This window comes from Symphalangus syndactylus, chromosome X (genome assembly GCF_028878055.3).
Source record: "Symphalangus syndactylus isolate Jambi chromosome X, NHGRI_mSymSyn1-v2.1_pri, whole genome shotgun sequence".
Lineage (NCBI taxonomy): Eukaryota > Metazoa > Chordata > Mammalia > Primates > Hylobatidae > Symphalangus > Symphalangus syndactylus.
The window spans coordinates 69,768,555-69,774,554 of NC_072447.2; positions in this window are offsets into that span (position 1 = coordinate 69,768,555).

Here is a 6,000-nt window from a genome sequence, read left to right on the forward strand (position 1 = left end):
ATAACTCAGAACAATTGCTAAAATTAAAACAGGAATTTGTGAGATCATAAATCTGTGGAGAAAGACATTTCAGAAGTGATTCAATCATTTTTATCGTTACAGCCATCCTAGTGGGTATGAAGTGGTATCTTATTGTGGTTTTAATTTGCATTTCTCTAATGACTAATGAGGATGAGGATCTTTTTGTGTGTTTGTTGGACATTTGTGTATCTTTGAAGAAATGTCTATTTCAAGTGCTTTATTCATTTTTTAAATGAATTGTTTGTAGCAGGGCTGTTAATTGTTCTTTTTAAATTCTGGATAGGAGAACCTTATCAGATATGTGATATGAAAATATTTTATCCCGTTTTGTGGGGTGTGTTTTCACTTTCTTGATAGTATTTTTGATGCACAAAAGCTTAAAACTTGGTTGTGCGTTTGGAGTCACATCTAAATAAACACTGCCAAATCCAAGTTCATGAAAATGTACTCCGGTATTTTCTTGTAAAATTTTGTTTTTAGCTCTTATATTTATGTCTTTGACCCATTTTGAGTTAATTATTATATATAGTCTGATGAAGGGGACCAAATTTATTCTTTTGCACATGGATATCCAGTTGTCTCAGCACCTTCTGTTGAAGAGACAATTCTTAGCCCGTTTAATTGTCTTGGCATACTTGTTGAAAATCAATTTCGTACAGATGTATAGGCTTATATCTGGACTCAATTCTATTTCATAGAATTTTATGCAAAAACCACATTTTTAATTTATCTTTATGGAAGAACCACATTTATTTTTTGATTACTGTAACTGTGCAGTATGTCTGAAATCAGTAAGTGTGATTTCTCTGAAAATATTATTAAGATTATATTGGCTACTCATGCTCCCTTTTTTTTTTTTTTGAGACAGAGTCCTGCTCTGTCGCCCAGGCTAGAGTGCAATGGCGTGATCTCGGCTCACTACAATCTCCGCCTCCCGGGTTCAAGCGATTCTCCTGTCTCACCATCCTGAGTAGCTGGGGTTACAGGCATGTGCCACCACGCCCAGCTAATTTCATGGTCCCTTTCAATTTCATATGAATTTTAGGATTGTCTTTTCCTTTTCTGAACAAAAGGACCATTGGGATTTTGATAAGGGTTGCACTGACTCTGCAGATAAACTTGGGAAGTATTGTTATCTGAACAATATTGTCTTACAATCCATGAACACAGAGTTTCCAGAGGGCATAATTTCCCACGAACAGAGTTTCCTATGAACACTGGGTATCTTGCAATTTATTTAGATCTTCTTTAAATTATTTCAGCATTGTTTTGTAGTTTCAGTTATATTTATTTCTAAGTTATTTTATTATTTTTGATGCTATGGTAAATGGAATTGTTTACTGTGATATTGTGAAATATATATTTGCTCTTTGATCTCCTTTTCTGGCATACAGCCCCTAAAACCCTTGAAGTATCCTGAGCGATAAGAGTACCTTTTGTATGCTAATAAGATGACTGATGATTGGCAGCCCCTAGATATCTTCAGGATGTGGGCTGTTCACGGCAAAGACCAGGGCATGATTAGAAGATTGGAGCAGAGAGGAGTTAAAGGTTGAATCGATCACCCATGGCTAATGATGTCTGCATAATGAAGCCTCCATAAGAACCCAAAATAACAAGGTTAAGAGAGCTTTGGGATAGCTGAACACCTGGAAGTTCCTGAAGGGTGGCTCACTTGAACAGGGCATGGAAGCCTGGTGCCCCATTCCACATACCTTGCCCAATATATCTCTTCCTTCTGGGTGTTCATCTGTATCTTTTGTAATATCCTTTACAATAAATGGGTAAATGTAAGTAAAGTGTTTCCCTGAATTCTGTGAGCTGCTCTAGCAAATGAATTGAATGAGAACCCTGATTTATAGTTGGTCTGTTAGAAGTACAGATCATAACCTGAAACTTGTAATTGGCATCTAAACTGCAGGGCAGTCTTGTGGGATTGAGCCCTCATTTTTAAGCATTGATATTGTATCTTGTCTTAGTTCAGGCTGTTATAACAAATTACCATAGAATGAGTGGCTGAAACAATAAACATGTATTTCTGACAGTTCTGGAGGCTGGAAAGTCCAAGATAAGAAGTACAGGCCAATTTGGTTCCCCGGGGATAGGCCCTCTTTCTGGTTCCAAATGGCTATCTTCTCATTGTACTCTCACATGGTGAAGAGCAGAAAGAGAGCTAGCTCTCTGGCCACCACTTATAAGAGCATTAATCCCATCCATAGGGGCTCTACCCTCATGACCTAATTATCTCCCAAAGGCTCCACCTTCAAATATTATCACACTGGAGATTAGGCTTTAACATATACATTTAGGGGACAGGGCCACAAACATTCAATCCATGGCATATCCTGAAATTTGACTCAATCCTTTTAATCATCTCAGTAGTTACTAATGGATTCTTTAGGATCATCTCTATATACAATGGTATTATCAGCAAATAAAGATAGTTTTACATTTTCCTAATATGGATAACTTTTATTTATTTATTTTCTTACTCGATTGCCCTGTCTAGAACCTACTGCAGTACAATGCTCAATGGAAATAGTGAGGGGGCATTCTTGTCCTCTTCTTATACTTAGGGAGAGAGGTTTCAGCCTTTCCCTGTTTAATGTGAATTTAGCTCTTTTTTTATTCATATATGTCTCTTATCTTGAAGAAGTTCCCTTCTATTCCTAGTTTGTTGACAGGTTTATTATTATTATTATTAGAGGGTGTTGGATTTTGTCAAATGCTTTCTTTTTTTTTTTTTATTATACTTTAGGGTTTTAGGGTACATGTGCACAATGTGCAGGTTTGTTACATATGTATCCATGTGCCAAGTTGATTTCCTGCACCCATTAACTCATCATTTAGCATTAGGTGTATCTCCTAATGCTGTCCCTCCCCCCTCCCCCCACCCCACAACAGTCCCCGGAGCGTGATGTTCCCCTTCCTGTTTCCATGAGTTCTCATTGTTCAATTCCCACCTATGAGTGAGAACATGCGGTGTTTGGTTTTTTGTCCTTGCGATAGTTTACTGAGAATGATGTTTTCCAGTTTCATCCATGTCCCTACAAAGGACACGAACTCATCATTTTTTATGGCTGCATAGTATTCCATGGTGTATATGTGCCACATTTTCTTAATCCAGTCTATCGTTGTTGGACATTTGGGTTGGTTCCAACTCTTTGCTATTGTGAATAGTGCCGCAATAAACATACGTGTGCATGTGTCTTTATAGCAGCATGATTTATAGTCCTTTGGGTATATACCCAGTAATGGGATGGCTGGGTCAAATGGTATTTCTAGTTCTAGATCCCTGAGGAATCGCCACACTGACTTCCACAATGGTTGAACTAGTTTACAGTCCCACCAACAGTGTAAAAGTGTTCCTATTTCTCCACATCCTCTCCAGCACCTGTTGTTTCCTGATTTTTTAATGATGGCCATTCTAACTGGTGTGAGATGGTATCTCACTGTGGTTTTGATTTGCATTTCTCTGATGGCCAGTGATGAGGAGCATTTCTTCATGTGTTTTTTGGCTGCATAAATGTCATCAGAGTGAACAGGCAACCTACACAATGGGAGAAAATTTTTGCAACCTACTCATCTGACAAAGGGCTAATATCCAGAATCTACAATGAACTCAAACAAATTTACAAGAAAAAAACAAACAACCCCATCAAAAAGTGGGCAGAGGACATGAACAGACACTTCTCAAAAGAAGACATTTATGTAGCCAAATGCTTTCTTATGTCAGTTGAGATAATCATTTTTTTTCCCTTCATCCTATTGAGGTGTATTATTTTTATAAAATTTTTTAATTGGAATAAACTATACTATAACATAAAATTACCACTTTAAGAGTACAATTTAGTGGCAGTAAGTACATGCACATTGTTGTGCAATCACCATTATCCATTTTCAGAACTTTTTTGTTATCCCAAACATAAAATATGTACCCATTAAAAATTAATTCCCTATTCCTCCCTCCCTCAGTCCCTGGTAACTTCTTTTCCTTGGTGCCTCATACAAGTGATATCATACTAATATTTGTTCTTTTATGTCTCTTTTCACTTAGCATACTGTCTTCAAGATTCATTTATGTTATAACATTTATCACAATTTCATTCCTTTTTAAGGCTGAGTAATATTCCATTGCACCTATGTATCACATTTTGTTTTTCAATTCATCTGGCAATAGACACTAGTGTTGTTTCCACCTTTTGACTATGTGAATGATGATGCTATAAACATTTGTGTAGAAATATTTGTTCAAATCCCTGCTTGCCTTTCATTAGAGTATATAATGAGAAGTAGAATTACTGGATCATGTGATAATTTAACTTTTTGAGGAACTGCCAAACTGTTTCCACAGTGGCTGTACCATTTTACATTCTTGTCAGTAATGCACAAGTATTCCAATTTCTCCACATCTTCACTCACAGTTTTTATTTTTTTTGTAATAGTCATCATAATGATTGTACAGTGGTACCTCATTGTACTTTTGACTTGCATTTCCTTAATGATTAGTGAAATTGAGCATCTTTTTATGCTTTTATTGGCCATTTGTATCTCTTTGGAGAAATACCTATTCAATCCATTTGCCCACTTTTTAGTTGGTGCTTGTTTATTATCATTAAGTTGTAGGAATTCTTTGTATATTCTGGATGTTAATTTCTCATTGGATATATAATTTACAATTTTTGTCTCATTCTGTGAGTTGTCTTTTCATTCTGTTGATGGTGTCCCTTGATGCATTTATTTTAATTTTAATAGAGTCCAATGTATCTCCTGTTTCCATTCCTGTGCTCTTTGTGTCATATCTGATAAATTGTTGCAAAATCCAATTTCATAAAAGTTTTCTCTCATGTTTCCTTCTACCAGTTTTACAGTTTTAGCTCTTATGTTTAGGTCTCTGGTTCATTTAAGACAGCATGGTGTAAGGTATATAGTGTATATGGTGTAAGGTAAGGGTCCAATATCCTTCTTTTGCAAGTGTCCATGTAGTTTTCCCAGCATTGATTGTTAACAATATTTTTCTTTCCTCATTTAATAGTCATGGCATTCTTGTCAAAAATCACTTACATAAATAAGCAAGAGTCTATTTCATAGCTCTCTTTTATTCCATTGGTCTATGTGTGTGTGTGCCAGGTGGGACCCCACATCTCCAGACTTCAGGCCTGTGAGGTGCACTTGCTCTCTGACTCACTCCAGTGCCATGGCAGGTAGAGCAGACCCAGGCTTTGGGCATCCCCCAGCGCCACACTGACTGCAATGGCTCCAGGCTTTCATCATGCCCCAGAACCATGGTGGCCCAACTGGCCCTGGGCATCAATGAAACACAAGATGGCCTGCCCAGAATCTCTGGACAGGCTGACAGTGGAAGGGTCTTCCAAAACAAAGCCAGTCTGTGAAGACTGGAGTCAGTACCTATTTCTTCAAATGTGAAGACATCAGTGAACAGCCACAAGGATCAAGAGCAATCAGGGAAACATGACATCATCAAAAGGACAAAGAAAAATAGCAGTGACTGAAATGGAGATGTGTGAATTACCTGAAAAGGAATTCAAAATAACTGCTTATTAAGCTTAATCATGAAGAAAAATGCTTTTTAGGAGTTATATTATTCAGTGCATTATTTACAAAGTATAACCAAGTCTATGGTAAAATGAATTTCTAATTCAAAAAATGCTGTTATCCTTATTTAACATTTTCCCTATAATAATTACTATTTAAAGATAATTATGGTTACAATTTTCAAGCTTTGTGAAAAAATTGTTCATACAAGGAAGTAATGATTACAACCTGCTAAAACTGTCCAGCCTGTAAATACTTTTTATTTGTTTATTACTTTTTACTAGTAGAAATACATTTATATTCTTTTTCTTTCTTTATCTATCCTCCCCACTTCCCTTTGTGTCCTCTGGTAACAACTAATCTGACCTCTATCTTCATGATATACTAAAAAAGCTAAAAAAGCACTCACATATGAGTGAGAAT